The 20,431-nt window shown below is 51.3% G+C and overlaps 1 protein-coding gene across 3 annotated transcripts in view; it reads right to left on the reverse strand.

The window, feature by feature from the left end:
- AP1B1 (adaptor related protein complex 1 subunit beta 1) overlaps positions 1 to 12,546 on the reverse strand; it is a 61,171-nt gene extending 48,625 nt beyond the window's left edge. For 2 of the 3 annotated variants that reach the window (XM_004615523.2, XM_012934284.2), the window contains exon 1: positions 12,407 to 12,546. The gene's annotated coding sequence lies outside the window, so the exon portion shown is untranslated. The remainder of the gene's footprint in view (positions 1 to 12,406) is intronic. The other variant, XM_055146889.1, reaches the window with a different exon arrangement.
- Between the last annotated feature and the right edge of the window lie 7,885 nt (positions 12,547 to 20,431).

Here is a 20,431-nt window from a genome sequence, read left to right on the forward strand (position 1 = left end):
AGAAAAATCCCTTGCTGGGGCCAGAAGGATAGTACAGTGGGTAGGGTGCTTGTCTTTCACGCAGCTGACTCAGGTTCAATCCCAGCATCCCATATGGACCCCGGAGCACCACCAGGAGTGATTCCTCACTGCTGAGCATTGCTGGGTGTGTACCAAAAACTTAAAAAAAAAAAAAAACCTCATGCAAAACCCTCATGGTTTTCCTTTTCACTCCTTTCCTCTGCCACTGCCTCTGCAAATGTGGCTTTCTCTGCCATGTTTTACCACATTAGAATTAAGAAGTTCCTGGCCAAGAAAAAAAAGTATAACTGACCCATTCCTCAATGGACATAGATAAAACTGGTCATAATGTCAGGGGCATCTCCAAGAGACTGCAGCAGAACCTGTAAGGAGCCGTACAAGCTGTAACAGGCATGTAGCATCTTGCAGGTCGGGCGGCAACCCATCTCCAGTATAAAATTGTTTTTGTTTCATTAGGAAATAGGGTTTGCTCTGTACTTCTGTACCTATTTTGCTGATTCAGTAATAAGTCATCTGCAAGACCCTTAAAAAAAAAAGAAAAGAAAGAATCCCATGCTTTGGGCCAGAAAGTCCCCAGCAAAAAGGGTGCAGGTGAGAGACCCAGATTCCATCCCTGGCACCACCTGGTTCCCTAAAATCTCCAGGAATGACTCCTGGGCACCTCCAGGTGTAGCCACAAAGAAAACAAACCAAAAATCCCACAAAAACAAAGCATACAAGCACCACACCCAAGTGAGTAGGCCCTGATACCATGACGTGACCCCCAGCCACTGAAGAAATGAAGACAAGAAAGGGAAGGGCAGAGATTCGGGGTGAAGGCGGGTGGGGGGACTGTATTCAGCACAGTAATCCTACTCACCACTCCGCACCTCCTGATAGGAGCCTCTGAAAGGGTAAAAAGTCCCCACAGGTAAGTACTAAAGTTCACTTTACAGGAAACAGGTAAGTGCAGCTCAAAGATTACAGGGTGAGTCAGCAGTAGAGAAACCAGATTTTGAACTTCTCTCTTGAGACAACCAGCTACCAAACTCAGACAGGCCTTTTCAAATGGGTCCAATAATTAGAGATAATAATAGTAATAATAGGCTGTGTTCTCTGGATTTGGCATGAAATTCGGAACTAAGGTAGCTGGGGTAATAGTAATGGCAAATAGATATGAACTATGGGCCAAGACACCTTTTATTTTGTTTTTGGGCCACAGCTGATGGTGCTCAGGACTCAAAACTGGCAGTGCTTGGGGACCATGTGCAGTGCCAGGGATCAAATCTGGATTGGCTGCATGCAAGGCAAGCGCCTTAACTCTTGGACTATCTGTACTCAGGGCTTATTCCTGGCTCTCTCCCTGGGATCACTCCTGGCAGGGCTCAGGGCACCATATGAGGTACCAGGAATTAAACATATGCAAGGCAAGCGCCTTACCCACTGTACTATCCTTTTAACCTTGTGCTGGACACTTCTGAACAAGCTTCCAACTTAATCATCACAGTAACTGGAAAGAAGGTATTAAGAATGTCACAACTTTGACGCTGGAGAGAAAGAACAGTGGGTGGGGTGCTTGCCTTGCACGTGGCAAACCCAGGTTTGACTGCTGGGATTCCATATGGTTCCCCAGGAGTGATCCCTGAGTGCTGAGCCAGGAGTAAGCCCACAGCAATGGGTGCACAAAAAAAAAGAATTATCACAAATTTACAGATACAAGTAAGTAAATCTTGAAAAATTTTATTCAGAAAAATCAAAATGTTTGTCATACAGTTCAAAAATGGTAACACTGACACTTTGAGCTCTTGCCCCCTGACAAAGCCACCTATGGCCCTTGGCTGGGCAAGTCACCCCCTGAATAAAGCCTTGCATCAACAACACACCTTGCAGAACCACGAGCCCAGCAAAGATGGCATACCTCCCTGTGGACTCTGTCAAATGTCAACCCACAGTTTATTTGGGGGTCAGCCTGTTAAGTTGGAACAAGAGGAATGGCAAGCTTGCAAGTCTGTCTGGTCTCCAGGGATCTGAATGAAAATTGGTTTAGTCCAGGGGCTGGAGCAATAGCACAGTGGGTAGGGCGTTTGCCTTGCACGTGGCCGACCCAGGTTCGATTATCAGCATCCCATATGATCCCCCGAGCACTGCCAGGAGTAATTCCTGAGTGCATGAGCCAGGAGTAACCTGTGCATCGCTGGGTGTGACCCAAAAATCCAAAGAAAATAAAAAAGAAAACTGGTTTAGTCCAGGCCAATCTCTCAAGATCCACCAGCTTAAACTAAAGCCTCCAAATGACAAGGAATGAACACAGGGAGGCCAGAGACACCTTCACTACATCTGCAGCAGTAACACGGGGTGAGAGGTGACAGTTCCCCTGGACTCGGGGCAGTGGGGAGCAGGAGAAAGAAGGTGCAGAACTATGGAACAACACCAGCCAAGGCCGGGCCTGTGCGTGTGTGGGAACATACAGGCTCCTCTGCTGGGCTTTGACGGGCAGGGGCTGGACGCAGGACTGCAGGTGAGAAGCCCGTGAACAGGGCCGGGTAGCACCACCACAGCTCAGAGAGGGGCGGAACACCAAGGGGAAGCATGGGATTTGGCTGGGCAAGAAAAGATGGGTCAAATTAGGAAGAGAGCCGGAGAGGCCTTGCACAAAGGCCCTGGCACCCCACATGGTCCCCTGAGCCCACCAGGGTGCTCCCTGGGTGCAGAGCCAGGAGTAAGTCCTGAACGTGGCCAGGTGTGGTTCTCCCCCACCTCCCTCAAAAAATTTTTTTGGGGAAAAGAGAAGAAAGGGTGACGTGTAGATGGACCATTAGTTGCCAGGATTAGCTGAAGGCCACTCCTTCAGTGGCCTTTGCCAAAGAGATCCAAAAACTTGTCCCAGGGACACGTGGACTTGGATCTGTCCTGAAGATGCCAGCCTAAGGGAGCACAATGAGAATAACTCATCCACACCATCACGTTCGAGGCTAAGTGTGCTCCAGCCCTGTCTCATTTTATTCTCAAGGTCATCACTAACAAGAAATTTACCTAGTTAGGGGAAAAACATTTTTTTAAAAAATGGAAACAAAGAATAAGAAATAATGAAACAGTGAGTTATCCCCAGCCACGGTGAGCCTGCATGTTGGGGAATCCTGGAGCCTCCCTGACGGTCAGGAAGGCATATGGAAGGGGAAAAGGTGAGGCCATACAGGAAGAGGACAATTCAAAGACGCTGCCACTGCCGGAATGTGGATCTGGCCAGCCTTAGAGGCTGTGATTCTGTCAATCAAGCCACCAATCAAGTCTCCAGGTCGGCAGCAGTGTGGATGCCGCAGATCACTCCCCTGGACCCCAGGTCACCCTCTCTCTGGGTTTCCTGGCACCCCACCATCCCATCCCTCTGAAGCTCCCTTAGCATCTCCTGCTCTCCCTCTCCTTCAACAGCCAAGGGCTCCTGGCTCCAGCCAGTGCCTCTTCCCTGAGTTCAGCCACTGTCAGGGCTGAAGCCTCAGAGTCCAGAGGCTGACAATTCACAACTCTATCCCCAGGCCCGACGGCTCCTCTGGGCTAACTGACACCTCCACTGAAATGTCTACACGGCCTGGGCCAGAGACACGCCTCGATGCTATTCATGCAGGAAACCCGGGTCTGATTCCTGCACGGTGCCCTGAGCACCCGTAATAGCAAGGCCCAAGCATGGAGTTGGGGAGAAGTCCTTAACACCGCTGGACGCAGTCCCCAAACAAACATGGATCATGGGGCTGGAGCGATAGCACAGCAGGTAGGGCGTTTGTCTTGCATGCGGCCGACCCGGGTTCGATCCCCAGCATCCCATATGGTTCCCTGAGCACCGCCAGGAGTAACTCCTGAGTGCAAAGCCAGGAGTAACCCCTGTGCATCGCCAGGTGAGACCCAAAAAGAAAAAAAAAAAAAAACATGGATCAGAATGACAGTACAGTGGGTAGGGAGCTAGCTGGATCCCCGGCACCCCATATCTCATACACCCCCACCAGGACTGATCCCTGAGCGCCGAGACTGAGCACAAAACAAAACCAAACAAGCAAATATCTGTATGGCTATGAGGCAGATCCAACTGAATGCAGTGAACTGAGCCCCCTTTCTCCTCTCCCCAACAAGCCTCCCACTGGGATCGCCTTAAAGCTGCTCCGGTGCTGCTCCTGACAACCCAGCTCAGCAATGGCCAGAATGATGCTATTTCGGTGCAGCCCGTGGGACCCCTTCAAAGTCCTCCAACGGTGCACTTCCTCTCAAACAAAGTAAAAGTCACAAACCAGACTCTTCCACCGCCTTCTGGCCCAAAAGCCAGAAAGTTCTGTACAAAATTTCTAAATTTCTCCCTCTTCTCTTCACACACAGCCTCGCCCACCATGACCCCTTTGAACTTTTCTCTCCTTTTTTTTTTGTTTTGCTTTTTTTGGGGTCACACATGGCTATGCACAGGGGTTACTTCTGGCTCTGCACTCAGGAATCACCTGCTGTACTATCACTCCAGCCCCGAACTTTTCTCTTTACCATCCTCCTCATCTCCCCCTCAGTTCCGACCTCTTGGGCCTCTCTATTGACCCTTGAATCCCACAGTTGTGTTCCCATCTCAGGTCCTTAATACATGCTGTTCCCTGCGCCAGGGAGGCCCATTCTCCAGACAGCCACATGGCGCAGTGCCTCATCCAGGCTGACTTTGAATACTTTATTTAAAAGTGTAGGGGCTGAAGAGATAGCATAGCGGGTAGGGCGTTTGCCTTGCACTCAGCCGACCTGGGTTTGGTTCCCAGCATCCCATACGGTCCCCCAAGCAACACCAGGAGTAATTCCTGAGTGCATGAGTCAGGAGTAACCCCCGTGCATCGCCGGGTGTGACCCAAAAAACAAAACAAAACAAAGTGTAAGGACTCAGGTTGGCAGTGGGAGCTAAATAAGGCTGGAACACACACGCTGCATTGAGAGCCCTCGGTTCAATCCCCATCACTGCATGTTCCCCCAAACATGCAGTGTGTGGCCCCAAAACCAATAAAAAGAATAGTAATAGGGGCTGGAGAGATAGCACAGCGGGTAGGGCGTTTGCCTTGCACGCGGCCGACCCGGGTTCAAATCCCAGCATCCCATATGGTACCCTGAGCATGGCCAGGGGTAATTCCTGAGTGCAGAGCCAGGAGTAACCCCTGTGCATTGCCAGGTGTGACCCAAAAAAAGCAAAAAAAAAAAAAAAAAAAAAAAAGAATAGTAATAAAATTGAAAACCTCCTCTAACAACTCCTAGCATTTCCTCTTATCTTCCCCTTCCTTTTTCTTCAAAGAAAATAGACACCATAAAATGTATTTTTTAGGGGCTGGAGCAATAGTACAGCAGGTAGGACATTTGCCTTGCAAGCAGTCGACCTGGGCTCGATTTCCAGCATCGCATATGGTCTCCCAAGCACTGTCAGGAGTAATTCCTGAGTGCAGAGCCAGGAGTAACCCCTGAGCATCGCTGAGGGTGACCCAAAAAGCCAAAAAAAAAAAAAAAAAGCCAAAAAAATGTATGTTTTAGTGTCTAATGCTCCCGCCTCATATTGTAAATCCCATGAGGTGGATGAAATCCCGTTTCATATGCTACTCTACTCTTAGCTCCTAGTCTAGTATCTGGCAAACAGAAGATGCTCAGAAATGAATGACTGGTGTTCAACTCTCTTCTTGGGGAAATTTCATGTTTTATAAATCAACCTCAGCTAGACTGCAGCTTCTATTCGCTGGGTTTGCCAGGATCAGAGAAGCATCTGCTCTAGCTGTCAAGTTATTTTGACAAAATCAAAATTGAAAATGCCAGATCCCCCAGCTCATTTTACAGCCAATAAATGTAAGGTAAATAAAAAAAGGTTGAGAGAGGGCCAGAAAGATAGTACAGTAGGTAAGGTGCTTGCTGTGCATGCAGTCGCCCCCAGTTCAATTCCAGCACCACATGTGGTCCCCCCGAAGCACCACCAGGAGTAAGCCCTGAGCACCACCAAGTGGTGTGGCCCTGAAACCCAAACAAACAAAACTGTCAAGAGAAAGAAAGGAAAAATGGTAGATCATAAGGCAACATTTCATACAGAAGAGAAATGCTCCTTGAAGCCAGACTGTTGTAAAATCCTGGAGTCCTCGGCCCCCGGGCCACCTTCTTGACACTCTAACTGCCCAGTTCTTCACTCTCTTCGTGCTGATGATCCCTCAGTGCGGGTCATCCTCTCCTGCTTCTAGCATGAATTTTCCCTCACCCTTCCGGTTTTAGCATGGGTATCACTGCAAAACCACCTCCTCTAGGGGCCAGGGATGTGGCTCAGTGGTAAATGCCTGGCATGCATGAGGCCTTGGGTTTGATTCCTGGTGCCAGGAAAAAAAAAACAAACATACAAAACAAAGATACTTTCCCTGTGTGCGTTAAGTAGTTTTCTACCCTCATTCCGATGATTCCTGTTCATACAGGAATAGCACTTCCCACCTGGCAGCAATAAGCCTACAAGCTAGGGATGCGGCAGAGAATGCAGCCGACAGATCTTCCCTTCACGGAGCTTACATCCTGGTGGGAGGACAGGGACTACAAGCAAGATAAATAAGTGAAACAGAAAGCACCTCACAGAAACAACTGCCACTGCAGCAAAAGAACAGGGAAGGCGGAGAGAGGGTGCAGAGGAGGAGGGCTGGAATGTATCCGGGCACCCAGGGAAGGCCTCCTTGAAAGTAACAGCTGGCACTGTCAGAGGAAGATCAAAGGTAGGAATGTGCTTGGCCTATTTGAGGACCGGCTGGGAAGCAGTGCAACAAGGTCAGAGGAGAACAAAAGGAGCTGGAAAGCTCCAGGTTCGGGACTCTGACTTCTACTGCGTGAACTGGCAGCTGCCGGGTGATTCTGAAGAGTCGGGAGATACGACTCCGGACATTTTAACAGACTCTGGCTGACAACCCTATTTCCCTCCTGCAGGAAGGATGCATGCCTTGCAGGCAACAGACTCGGTTCAATCCTTGTCATCCCATATGGTCTCCTCTAAGCACTGGTAGGAGTAATTCCTGAGTACACAGTCAGGAATGAGCCCTGAGCATTGCCAGCTGTGGCCCCCAAATAAATAAAAAGACTCACAGAAGTAGACACAACAGTTAGCTATAACAAGATTTTGTCATTTCACTTTCCATATGCTTTAAAAAATGGAAGTAATTAGGGTGTGGCAAAAAGGATACACTACACACATTTATTCCTCTACAGAGCTCACCTCCAGCAAATGTTTTCAGCACTAGAAGCATATACTGGTGAGCTGGAGTGATAGCACAGCAAGGAGGGTGTTTGCCTTGCATGCGGCTGACCCGGGTTTGATTCCCAGTATCCCATATGGCCCCCTGACCACCACCAGGAGTAATTCCTGAGTGCATGAGCGACCCAAAATGCAAAAAAAAAAAAAAAAAAAATAGCATATACCAGATTTGGAGATAAAGCAGTTGCTTTGCATGTGGACATGAGCCTGGTTCAATTCCTGTGACCCTAGTTCAATCTCCGCAGCGGAGAAGGGACAGCGGGTAGGGTGCTTGCCTGTATGTGGCCAACCCACGTTCATCCCCCAAGCCTGGCCAGGGGTGATTCTTGAGTACTGAGCCAGGAGTTACCCCTGAGCACCATCAGGTATGATCCCCCCAAAAAAACTAAATAAATAAAGCTTTTGAGGCCTGACCTCCAAACAGGGTATCTTCTAGCTCAGAGGCCACAGAAGCAGGGGAACTGGTGACTAAAACACCCTGACGGAGAATTAACTTGGGCATTCTAACATCAGCCTCAGACACTCTTCCTGGACATCTAGAAGAGGTCCCCTCAACTTCAGGGAGAGTCACTCAAGGAGGTCAGAGGTCAAGACCCCAATGCCTAAGGACCCCAAAAAGCCTGAGGCCTGGGAGTTTAGACCCAGGATCAAGGCCCTCCACCACCATGGAATAAGAGGACACAATTTAACAAGAGCTGGGAAAGAAAAAGTGATCCCTGAAGAGAGGGCTACCAGAGAAATCTATTAGGTACCTGAGGGGTTTGTGAGGCTAGAACTAGCCAACTGGTACACAGCCTCAGCAGTGCCAGTCCTCGCAGTAGACTGTGATATCAGTCACTGTTTCTACCACACAGGAAAAGCATCTCCCTGTGGTCCTCAGTACCTAATGCAGAGTTTTGGAGACCACGAAGCACTTTGGTGCCAAGACAGGTGGTAGCGACAGCAGTTTAAAGAGAATGAATCCCACTACTGTCAGATTTCTTTATAGCCTGCAGATAGGCATGACATGAGACAGAGAGAGATCATCTGGAAAACACTCTGAATTCCATAGGGGTCAAGGCATGTTGATAACTCAAAAGCAATATTCACTCATTCACCATTTGCTGAGCACTTACTTTGTACCTGGTGTCCCTCTAAGCGTGGAAGACAGTTAAGATAGATCCTTTCCAAGGACTAAGAGCTGTTTACCTAAAAAAGTCAGCCAGGTATTTACCTAAAAAAGTCAGCCAGGTATTTAATAACTCACTGTGATCAGCAGCAAGAGGGATCACCTGCTGGGGGGCACCACTGAGTCATTCTACAAAAAAAGTTGAGTGTTGGGGGTTAATAAGAAGTGGTGTTTGGGGGCTGGAGCAATAGCACAGCGGGTAGGGCGTTTGTCTTGCACGCAGTCGACCTGGGTTCAATTCCCAGCATCCCATATGGTCCCCCAGCACTGCCAGGAGTAATTCCTGAGTGCAGAGCCGGGTGTGATCCAAAAAGAAAAAAAAAAAGAAGTGGTGTTTGGTAGTGGGAATGGCACAAAGCAAAGCCTCAGGTATAAAGAGTTGGTGGGTAGGCCAGGGATGTAGCTTAGCAACACAGCGTGAGCCTCGTGTGAGGCCTTAAATTTGATCCCTGACACCTCAGAAAAAAATAAAAATAAATAAACAAAAGAAGAGGACTGGAGAGACTATACAGCAGTTAGGGAGCTTGCTTTGCATGCGGCAGATCAGAACTCCACCCCCAGCGCCCCATATGGCCCCTGAAACCTTGCCAGGAGTGATTCTTGATTGCAGAGCCAGGACTAACCCTGAGCACCACTGGGTGTGGCCCAAAAACAAAACTAACCTCCCCCGAAACGCGCTCCACAAAAAAAAGGATTTACTGCTTTCCAGAAAAACAGTTGAGTTTGGGAATACACAGAAGTGCATAGTAGGAAAGGTGCCACAGAGGAGTCAGAGCTCAAAAGGTCTTCTGTACCATGCTAAAGGAAGCAAGTTTTAGCCTAAAGACAATGGTGAGGGGCTGTAGTGATAGCACAGCGGGTAGGGCATTTGCCTTGCATGCAGCCGACCCAGGTTCGATTTCCAGCATCCCCTATTGTCCCCTGAGCACCAGGGGTAATTACTCCAGGGGTAATTCCTGAGTGCATGAGCCAGGAGTGACCCCTATGCATCGCCGGGTGTGACCCAAAAAGCAAAAACAAAAAAAGACATTGGTAAGCCCCTAATGGACAGCAAGCAGGTCTTTGCCTTTGGGTTTTTTTTTTTTTTTTTTTTGACAGTGCCACTGAGCAACATTGCCAGTCCTCCAACATGACTTCCTAAAAAGCATTTCCCAAGAGCTTAAATGAAAGTTTCTCTCTGGCATTACCTGTTCCTCTCTATAGAGAAAATGACACGAAAATCATTTCTGGACTGGGTTCATCTCTCAGTCAGTACTTCTAAGCAAAAAAGACCCATCCCTGTGGCTGGAGTTATAGTATAGTGAGTAGGGCACTTGCCTTGCACACAGCCAACCCAAGTTCAATCCCCTTCATCCCATACAGTGCCTCAACCCTGCCAGGAGTGATTCCTGAGTGCAGAGCTAGGAGTAACCCCTAAGCACAGAGCCAGGAATAACCCCTGAGCACAGAGCCAGGAGTAACTCCTAAGTATCACTGATGTGGCCTAAAACCAAAACCAACAAAGATGCTTTCCTGGGCTAAAGAGAGAGCAGAGTGGTTAAGATGCTTGCCCTGCATGCAGCTGGCCGGGTTCAATCCTTAGTACCCTACATGTGTCAAGTGATCCCTGAGCACAGAGCCAGGAGTAAGCCCTGAGCAGAGCCGGGTAGGGCCCAAAAAACAAACAGAAAAATGACGCATCCTAGAAAAACCAATGTGTTCATGGGACAGATGTGCCTTAGCTTTCCTGTCTATACCAGAAGGGTGGTGCCCAGCCCCAGGTCGAGCCCACAATGGCATGGCAGGTGCTGGTGCCAGGTGTGGGGTTTTATGAGCCATGAGCAGTCGAGACATGCCACTTACAGAGAACAACTAGAAAAGGATGAAAGGGTAAGCCCAGGGCCAGCAGGACCCATGGACTGAGCTTGTTCTGACACACTTTTAGGAAGTGAAACAAGAAGGCAGGGGGCCATCCTGGGCACAGAATGGTCTCTATGTGCAGAAGGAAGCATGCCCCACCAGTTTGGCAGCTCCCCCCAGACTCAGGCCCCTGGCACGTGTCAACCGGCCTGGGTTAAAGGCACTCACCACCACCATAACAGAATGCCCGAATTTCCTCCTAACTCCCCCCACACTGACACTGGGGTGCAGAAGCTGGTACAGAATGTTCTTTCGGAGCTAAGGGAAAGGAGACTGGGGATGAAGTAGGCTGTCCAGATCCTACTACCACACTGCTGGTCGGCACCCGGGCTGACTCACGGGGAGTCGGGGAGCATATTTTCCATTACACTTCAAGTCTTTCAAGGCACTTGGGGTGAAGTCTCTGCTTGTCTCACATGCAAAAGATTGTTGCATACAACCTCTCAGGGACCTGACTCTTGGGGAACAAGTGAAGCTTCGGGTGCTGGAGAGATAATATAGGAGTCAAGGCACTTGCCTTTGCACGCAGTTGACCTTGGTTCAATCCCCGGCTTTGCATATAGTACCCTGAGCACTGCTGGGTCGTATGGATCTCCCTCACCCCCAAGAAGTCCAGGGGAGCCTGGTGGGCTCAACTCAGAACAGACTTAGACGCTCTGGCCTCTGCTCATGTTTCTGCATCTGTGACAAGTCGCTTCATTTCATGGGTAGGGATAAGGTGACAGTATTAAGTTTCTGTGGACGGAATGGAAGTAGGAGAACAGATCATGAAGTGAAAAGAAAAAATTATTTTTTCCTAATCTTTTAGAAAGGCGCTACAGTAGTATTTTTATCACAACTGTCATCATAACCAGGTGTGAAGGCAACCTTCACAAGCTCATTCAGCCATGGAAAGGAAGACAGCCTTCCTCCGGCTGTTTTCAGGAGAACTGAGGCAGAAGGGGAGCAAACGAATATCTGCATAGGAGGAAGGCTCAGCCTCACAGAGCTACTAGGTCCGCGGGCCACCTCCCAGGCCCAGAGTCCTCGCCCCAGCCGAAAAGCGCACGAGGTGGCCAAGAAGCACAAACCCTCTCCCTTGAGCATGTTCTGGAGCCCCAAACTCCCCGAGGGGTCAGGTGGCTCCTTGGCTCTTGATTCCAAAAGGAACTGCAACTGCAACCACTCTCCAGGGAGCAGATGTTCTTCAAACGGGGGTTCCGCGGCTCAACAGTCCCCGGGACGCAGGAGAAACTTCTCGGGTGCGCGGATGAAAGCCAATCACTGACTTCTCACCCTGGAGCCAGTGGGCCGCTCCCGGGGCGCTGGTCGGAGGAGGAGGAGGAGGAGGAGGAGGAGGAGGCGACGTCCCCAGCCCAAGGCAGCCCCGGGGGGATTCACACCCGCGCCGCGCCCCTCTCGGCTCCCGCGGGTCCCCACGGCCCTGACACGCGCGACTCAACCTCTGCGTGCCTTGGTTCCCCGCCCCCCGTCGCTGACCCGGAGCCCCCTAACCGGGGGGCGGGGGGCGCTGGAGGGGAGCTGACGTAAAAAGTGGCATGCCCGGCGGCAGGCGCGTTGGGGGTGCTTTTTTGTCACTCTTCCGAGCCGAGCCGCATTCCCGGGGCCGCTGAGTCTCCAAAGGGCAGCCGGTACCCGACCCTCCCGGGCCGGCGGGCGGGCGGGCGGTTTCCTGACCTCCCCACCCCCACCCCGCCCTTTTTAGAACCCGAGCAGAGAGAGATAAGGCCCCCGACGCCCAGGAGGCCGCCAGAAGGTCGCGCGCGGAGGAGCCGAGAGTCCGGCGAGGACTTTCCCCTCCTGCCAGGGGCCTCAGTTGACGAGACGCTGTCGCGCAGCCCCGAGCGACGCTGCGGTCCTGGGGCGTCAGGGGTGCGAGCCCGCCCCTGGCGGTGGGCGCGAATGAATGAACGGGCACCGCGGCCGCCTCCGGCGGGCCTGGCAAGCCCCCCGCGCCCCTCGGCCGCCCCCGTCCTCTCCACGACCTCTGACCCCGAAATCCCCCCTCACCTCCGATTTCGTCCCCCGCCCCCGACTTTTCTCCGGCCCCGCCGGGTTCCCCGTTTCCTCACCCGCAGGTCAGGACGGCTCTCGGCGCCACGGCTCGGCTCGGCAGCAAAATGTCCGCGGCCTCCGCCTCCCGATCTCCCGGCGAGTCTCCGCTGCCCGCCGCTCCGAGCCCCGCGGCTGTCACCTGCCAGGCGGAAGTGAGCTGCCCGCGCGCGGCCACTTCCGGTGCACGCACGGCCCGGGGGCGGGGTCAAGGGTGCATCCCGGGTGGAGCGGGCCTGGTGGGCGGGGCGCGGAGGGGCGGGGCCTAACCTGGATTAACCCCTCCCCGGGCCGGCTCCTGCCGGACTTCGCACGCGTCGGAGCGCTGGAGAAACTGAGCCTGGGCTGGATGCTTAGTACAGCGGGTAGGGCATCCCATGTGGTCCCCTGAGCACCGCCAGGAATGATCTCTGCAGAGTCAGCCTTGAGCAACCCCGGGTGTGGCCAAAAAAAGAAAAAAGCAATTATCCTGGGGGACCGGAGCGATAGTACAGCGGGTCGGGCCCCTGGCACGCCGCAGTCAACCCGGGTTCAGTTGTAAACACCCCATATGATTCCCAGAGCCTCACCAGGATCATTGGAGGGTGTGAAGCAAAAAAAACAAAAAGAAGAAGAAAAAAACGAGCCTCCTAGAGTCTAAGTAAGATAATGAGATGGAGGTGGGGAAAGTCGTGGACTCATTTGAGGGCTGTATTTTGTGTTTCAGACTTTGATTCAAAGAAGAGCAAAATTTTACTAGATATTACTAGGATTTTCTGGGGTGGGTTCATTTGGGGATCAAACCCAAGGCTCCACACATGCAAAACAAGTGTCCTACTTTTTTTTCTGGGGGGGTTACACAGCGTTGCAGCGTTGCACAGGGGTTACTCCTGTCTCATGCACGCAGGAATTACTCCTAGCGGTGGTGCTCAGGGGAACCATATGGGATGCTGGGAATTGAACCTGGGTTGGCCGCGTGCAAGGCAACACCCTACCCCCTGTGCTATTGCTCCAGCACCCTATAAGTGTCCTACTATTGAATGACATTGCACATCCTTAAAACATTGTGTGTCTGTGGGGGGGAGTGGCACATCTAAGGATGCTCAGAGATTACTCTTGGCTTTGTACTCCTGGCAATGCTAGGGGGAACCGTATGGGATGCTGGAGAGGAAATCCTGGTCAGTCGCATAAGAAGCAAACATCCTACCCACTGTGCTATGGCTCTGGCCCCTCGCTTTTCTTTTTTTTACTGGGAGAAAAGATGGTCAGGCACAAGCAGTGCTCAGGGGCCTCTGATCCCAGAGGCTAGTCCCTGTGACACCCTATTGCCAACGGGAGTCAGCAGTTTCGTGCTTGGTCCCAGCCAGCACTATTGCTTGTTCTCAAGGGTACTTGGGGGGGGGATGCTGGGAACCAAACTTGGGACCTTGGCTTGCCGAAGTATGTGCTCCAGCCCTTTGCTTTTGTTTTATTTCGTTTTTGTTTGGTCAAAGCCAGGTAGGCTGCGTGCAAGGCAAATACCCTAGCAACTGTACTATTGCTCCAGACCTTCTTTTATTTCTCCTAGTTGTTCTAATTGCTTGAATCTCATTAATTATTTTATCATTATTTATATCCATATTCAATTCTTGAACTATTAAAATGAAATGATATATTATCCATATGAACTCGTGAATGATTCATTCTGAGTAATTATCCAATTCTATTGTTATATATTTTGTTTCTTCGTTGTTCCAGCTTTGATCCTTAGAAATACTTTAGGTTGGTGCCTTTAAACAGACTTCTAATGTGATCGCCCTCCTCGAAAAAAAAAAGTATTTCCTTCTTTTTACTTTGCTTTGGGTTTTCTTTTGTTGTTTTGTTTGGGGGTCACCTGGCTGTGCTCAGGGCTTACTCCTGGCTCTGCTCAGGGATCACTCCTGGGGTGCCAGACATTGGACCCGAGTCAGCCACATGCAAAGTAAACACCCCACCCTCCATACTATCACTCTGCAACCAGTTCAGACCCCATTCAGAAGTCAGTCAGGGAAGGAGGTGTCTGTGAGCTCCAAGCTAGCGCTAGCCACTGCACTATCGTGCCTCATCCTTTTCTTATGTTCTTATACATTCAACAGTCCTAGGCGCATCACCTATTTTCTCTACCCCAGTTCTGGAATCACTTATTTTTCCAAATAACTACCCTGGGATCAAGATTGTGTTAAGTAGATTTATTAACTGTGCCTCTTCTGGTTGATGTATAACTTGGTTCTCTGGGTATGTAACATGCATCATTTCTTTTTTTTTTTTTTTTTGGGTCACACACCTGGCAATGCACAGGGTTACTTAGGAACTACTGCACTCATGCACTCAGGAATTACTCCTGGTGGTGCTCAGGGGACCATATGGGATGCCTTGAATCGAACCCGGGTCGGCTGTGTGCAAGACAAACGCCCTACCCGCTGTGCTATCGCTCCAGTCCCCGACATGCATGATTTCTAATCCTCATGTTACCTCCACAGGTTGTGTGCTGTGATTATTCTTATTTCCAACAGATACAGTTTGTAAATGGCAGGTGGAAAATTTGACCCCAGCTCTGTGGGCCTGCAATGCCCGGGGGGGATCATGGGAGTTCAGGAGCCCAAGGGCACCTGAAGGAACATAAATCCACGTACACAGCTGCAGTCTCTGAGGCTGTGGCAGATCTCCTACGTGTCCATTTGGCGAGGTTGAAGGACGGTTCTCAGAACTGAAGGACAGTTCTCCAGAACCTGGGGGAGTGAACGAGCACAAGAGAAGAGGCCCTGCGAGAATGGGAGGAGGAAAGGAAACAAAAGCCCTTTTGGTCACTCACACACCTGGATGCTGTCTGCCTGGCCCCTGGCCCTGTTGGCTCCATCAGTTGGCTCAGTGTGTAGCCACAGAATAAGTGAGTGTGCGGTGTACACTCTCCCCCCCACACACAAGTGTTTGATGGCCATGAGCCACTCCCCCACCCCAGCCCAGCCCGCTGCTGCCGCCAACAGACGGCAAAAGGAGGGAACAGGGCCTCCAGGCTGGTTGGTGATCAGTTGCAGTTTATTCCAATCTTGTCTCCCTCCTTCCAGTCTCTCCCACTCCCATATTCCTCCTGTCCCCCTTGCTCATCTCTCTGTGCTCCATCTCGCAGCCTCAGTTTAGAGCCCAACCTCCAACAAAAGTTGGGGGAACCACTACACTTAGGTCAGATAGCACAATTAGCACATGTAAAGCCCTTCCTTCCGGGGAAGGCTCTTCTAAAACAAAGATCTCCTCCTAGGAGATCCATCCGCTATAGAACCTTTATTTATTTATTTATTTATTTATTTATTTTTGATTTTGGGGTTACACTTGGTGAGGCTCAGGGCTGACTCCTAACTCTGCACTCAGGAATCACTCCTGGCAGTGCTTGGGGGGACCATATGGGATGCTGGGAATAGAACCCAGATCGGCTGTGTGCAAGGCAAATGCCCTACCTGCTGTGCTATCGTTCCAGCCCCATCTAGGGCGTTTTTTTTTTTTTTTAATCTAAGGACGTATTTCTCCTTTCCTTAGTCCATAAACAATCATCTTAGATTTAATTACTTAATAATCTTTCTAGTCATTTTGTATGGATACAGTAAAAGATTAATTTTATAGGGTGGTGCTCTTGGGGACATCTCGCTATAGATCCCAGACTACAGTGCTTAGGCTAAATAGTTCTTTCCTAACCCTATCCGTATCCAGCTGTTACTCTTTGGATCATGACAGAATTTGTCCATGATTATGCTCTTAACTTATTGTTAAATAGTTAAGTATTATGGCACTTGACCTGTCCCATTCCATGCCAGGGTAGCTCATAGCTTGCCCTGGGTCCATCCAGTCCTTTCGTCAGGACCCTGCTTTTGGGGTGCAAGGAACTTAGGGCAACTGAGGCTTAAGTCGAGTAAATATGACAGATGCCCAGAAGTTATTCAAAGTCAATTTAACTCGCAAGTTTCAAAATCATAGCATAACTAGCTTTCTGTGTCTATACAAAAAAGGACATTGCTCTAAAGTAAGCTATGCAAAGGACAGAAGGAAAAGAGAAAAGCGATATTTCACTTACAAATGCAAATCCAGAGATCTCTGAAGAGTTTGACTTTACAAGTCGCTTTACAAGTCACTGCTTAGGGGAAATGAGTGACTAACAGGTAGACAAAGCAGAGCACAGAGAAATTAAAGATGGATACCGAGGAAATGGGAGCGCTTCGCGAGCACTGTGATGGGTATTACTCAGTAAACCTAAGCTCCTTGTGGCAGAGGAGAAAGCACAAACCAATGTGATCCTGCAGCTCCGGCCGCCTGCCCCAGTGCTGCCTTGACTGTGCCGGCTTTTTGTTTTAGGGCCATACCTGGGAGTGCTCTGGGCTTACCCCTGGATCTAAGCTCCTCAGGGGTCAATCCTGGCAAGCACCTTCCCTAGACCCCCGACTTTGAGTCTAGGAAGGTGTTTGAGTTTATCTCTGTGAGAATCTCCAGATTTCTTTTTTTTTGGGGGGGGGGGGTGGGAGGAAGCTGGTTATAACCAGTCACACCCAGTTCTCAAGAGTCTCCTCCCAGGGGCCGGAGCGATAACACAGTGGGTAGGGCGTTCGTTCACCTTGAACACGGCCGACCCAGGTTCTATCCCCAGCATCCCATATGGTCCCCCAAGCACCGCCAGGAGCAATTCCTGAGTGCAAAGCCAGAAGTAACCCCTGAGCATCGCTGGGTGTGACCCAGAAAGCAAAAAAAAAAAAAAAGAAAAGAGTCTCCTCCCAGATCTTTGTTTGAGGGTCCCGCCCAATATCCCCAGTTGAACCCCCAGCTCTTGCATTTGTAGAACCTGGTTTCTCAAACACCCACCCACTGCACCGCCCCCCGAAACACACACACCGTGGAAGTTTGTAGTAACAAGAAGGGCACAGGGAGCTGAAGAAAGTACAGCAGGTAGGGCGCTTTGCCTTGCACGCAGCTGACCCGGGTTCAATCCCTGGCACCCCAGATGGTCCCCTGAGCCCACCAGGAATGATCCCTGAGCACAGAGCCAGGAGTAAGTCCTGATCACTGCCGGGTGTGGCTCACAAACAAACAAACAAACAAACAAAAACACCAGAACAAAAATAAAATCCCTTGCATCCCACTTTGACAAATGGGCGTCTGGGAAGTGGACACAAATGGGCACCCTGGGGACACTGGGTGACAGGGCTCTCCCACCAGGACGGGCACATGTGTGCTTTAGGGTGGGGTTTGGGGCTCTGCGGTCAACTTTGTTTGTTTTGGGATTACACCTGGCGATGCTCAGGGGTGTTACTCCTGGCTCCTAACTCCTGGAGGTGCGCTGGCGGACCATAGGGGATGCCGGGATCGGACCTGGGTCAACCACAGGCAAAGCAAACGCCCTCCCCGCTGTACTATCACTCTGGCCCTGTCTGCAGTCAGCCAAGACCCCACTGCAGAAGTCAGTCAGGGAAGGAGGTGCCAGTGAGCCAGCAGAGCTCCAAGCTAGAGCTCCCAAGCTGATCTTTGGGAATATCGACTCTGCATCTTGCCTGGCCACCAGGAAGCTCAGGGGCCACGTCCAGGAAGAACGCAGGGTGCCCAAGGTGAAGCGGGACAGCCAGCGCCCTCTAGGGTGGCTCGATGCAATGACCGCATCTGCTCCATCTCAAGGGCTGAGAACAGAAGTGGGATGAGTGTCCCCTAGGAAGCCCCCCAACCCCCGCCAGGAAGGCTCCCCGGTGCTCATCATGCAGGCCCGGGGGAGGAGGCAGACCCTGGCTGCTAAGGTACCTATTAACTCCTTCATAGATATCAACTGTGAGCTCTGTCACCTGAAACCCTGCTTAGGACTCAAGTTCCCCACCTGTCCCATGGGACAAGGGTGGTCTAGATTGGATGACCGTTCAGGTGGTCCCCAGTTAACCAGTAATCATAGTGATAATGGTGGCAGTGATGATGGAGATGATGGAGATGATTGCCCAGAGCTCATCATGAAACATTCCACAGAGGGGTCCCATGACTGGACCACTTGCCTTCACCTACAGGACAAACTCCAGGGCATGCTCAGCCCTCACCCATGTTTTAGAGGGAGCTAGTGCAATGGGGACAAACATAGGCCCGGGATGACATGGTCTGGGCTTGGGTCAGATTTGACCATTTTTAGCTGTGTGACTGTGAGTGAGTCACTCGCCCTCTCTGAGCCTCTCTCCTCTGATGCCTTGGAAGCTGCCCGTGGAACCTCACAGCAAAGCCCACTGCCCTGGGAACTGCAGGAACTTCTTGTTTATTCCTCTTGGAGCTTTTCCAGCGCCCCCCTAGACAAGGCCCCACACACTCCACTTCGCTGCGACCCACCTGGGCAGCCCTGTGAGCTCATAGCCGATCCTCAGGGTGTGCGCGAGGATTAAGCGAAGGAGGTGGTGCCCAGCACTTGGCCTGCAGGGAGCACAGCAGAGACAACCGTCATTGTTTCTCGGTAAGTACCTGTCATCTGTTACCGGAATTGTCAATAGGCAGAAGCAGGAGGGAAATGCAATTGCTCTGAGACGCAGATCTTGTGACAGGCTCATGTCGCCCCCTAGTGGAGTTAGGGTGCTATAGCAGAACATTCGGCTGCTCCTAAACCAGGTCTCCCTGCCCTCAGGGCCTCAACAAACCTCTTCAGCAGCTATGCAAGGCCCGGCTGCACTGCGTCCTGGTAACCCCTACAATCCCAATACTAGCCTGGTCCTCAAAAACTGTAGCACTATAGCACTGTCGTCCCGTTGTTCATTGATTTGCTTGAGCAGGCACCAGTAATGTCTCCATTGTGAGACTTGTTACTGTTTTTGGCATATTGAATATGCCACGGGTAGCTTGCTAGGCTCTGGCATGTGGGCGGGACACTCTCGGTAGCTTGCCAGTCTCTCCGAGGACGGAGGAATCAAACCCGGATTGGCCATATGCAAGGCAAACGCCCTACCCGCTATCGCTCCAGTCCAAAAACAGTAACAACAAGTCTCACAATGCAGACGTTACTGGAGTCCGCTCGAGAAAATCGATGAGCAACGGGATGACAGTGACAGTGACAGCCTGGTCCTCAGGGATCCCCAGAGCAGTTTCCGGTTCATGGGACTTAAGGTCTTGCCACCGAGTCTTCTCCACGGTTTCTCTTCTGGAACTAGCCATGGCTGCCCCTGCCCTCACCCTTACCCAGGTGCTCACAGGCTCTGGGCCAGGGGTACAGCTCCTCCTGGAGCTCAGTGGGTGGGTGGCAGAGGTGGGAATTGGACACACAGAACTGTCCAGTCCCCACTCCGGAGGGCTACTACAGTAAGGAGGGCACTTGCTTTGCACACAGCCAACCTGGGTTGCATCTCTGACTCCCCCCATGGTGCCCCGAGCACCACCAGGAGAGAGTCCTGAGCATCAGCGGGTGTGGCCCAAAACAAGTACAAAAACCCATTCCAGGCTCTGACTTACAACCTAGAACCACTGCAACCGGAAGCACATTCACCTTGTTTTATTTGTGTTGGGGGGCTCATACTTGGGAGTGTTCAGGAGCCACTCCCAGCTCTGTGTAGTGGGTCATGTGGTGGCAGGGATTGGACCCCAGGCTTCTGCATGCCAAGTGTGCGGTTCAACCTGGTGAGCCGTATCTACTGTCTGTCCTCTGTGAAATGGGCTCGACGTCTCTCTCTGGACAGTGCTCAGACCTATTCACGAGTGAAGGTAGAGTGCTTGCCACAGTCTGCCCTATGGGACTCCCATAGGCGGATGTGGCCATAGTAGCAATGGTGACACATCCACAATTGTCCCTTTTGGCTCCAACCCAACTGTGACAGAGGGCCTGAAAGCGGACACTTCCCTGGATGCTCGCTGTGCGTGAGGACCTGGCTTGGCTGTGTGATGGGAGGCAAGTCACTTGCCTTCTCTGAGCCTCTAGTTCTCCTCTGCACAGTGAACGTGAGGGACCCGTAGACTATCTCTCCAGGACTAGATAGCACAGCGAGTAGGGTGCTTGCCTGTGGGGGTTCCGTCCTGTCCAGCAGGGAGGACCCTTCGTGGGGCTAAGGAGGGGACGCAGCCGA

Source organism: Sorex araneus, chromosome 9 (genome assembly GCF_027595985.1).
Source record: "Sorex araneus isolate mSorAra2 chromosome 9, mSorAra2.pri, whole genome shotgun sequence".
Taxonomy (NCBI): domain Eukaryota; kingdom Metazoa; phylum Chordata; class Mammalia; order Eulipotyphla; family Soricidae; genus Sorex; species Sorex araneus.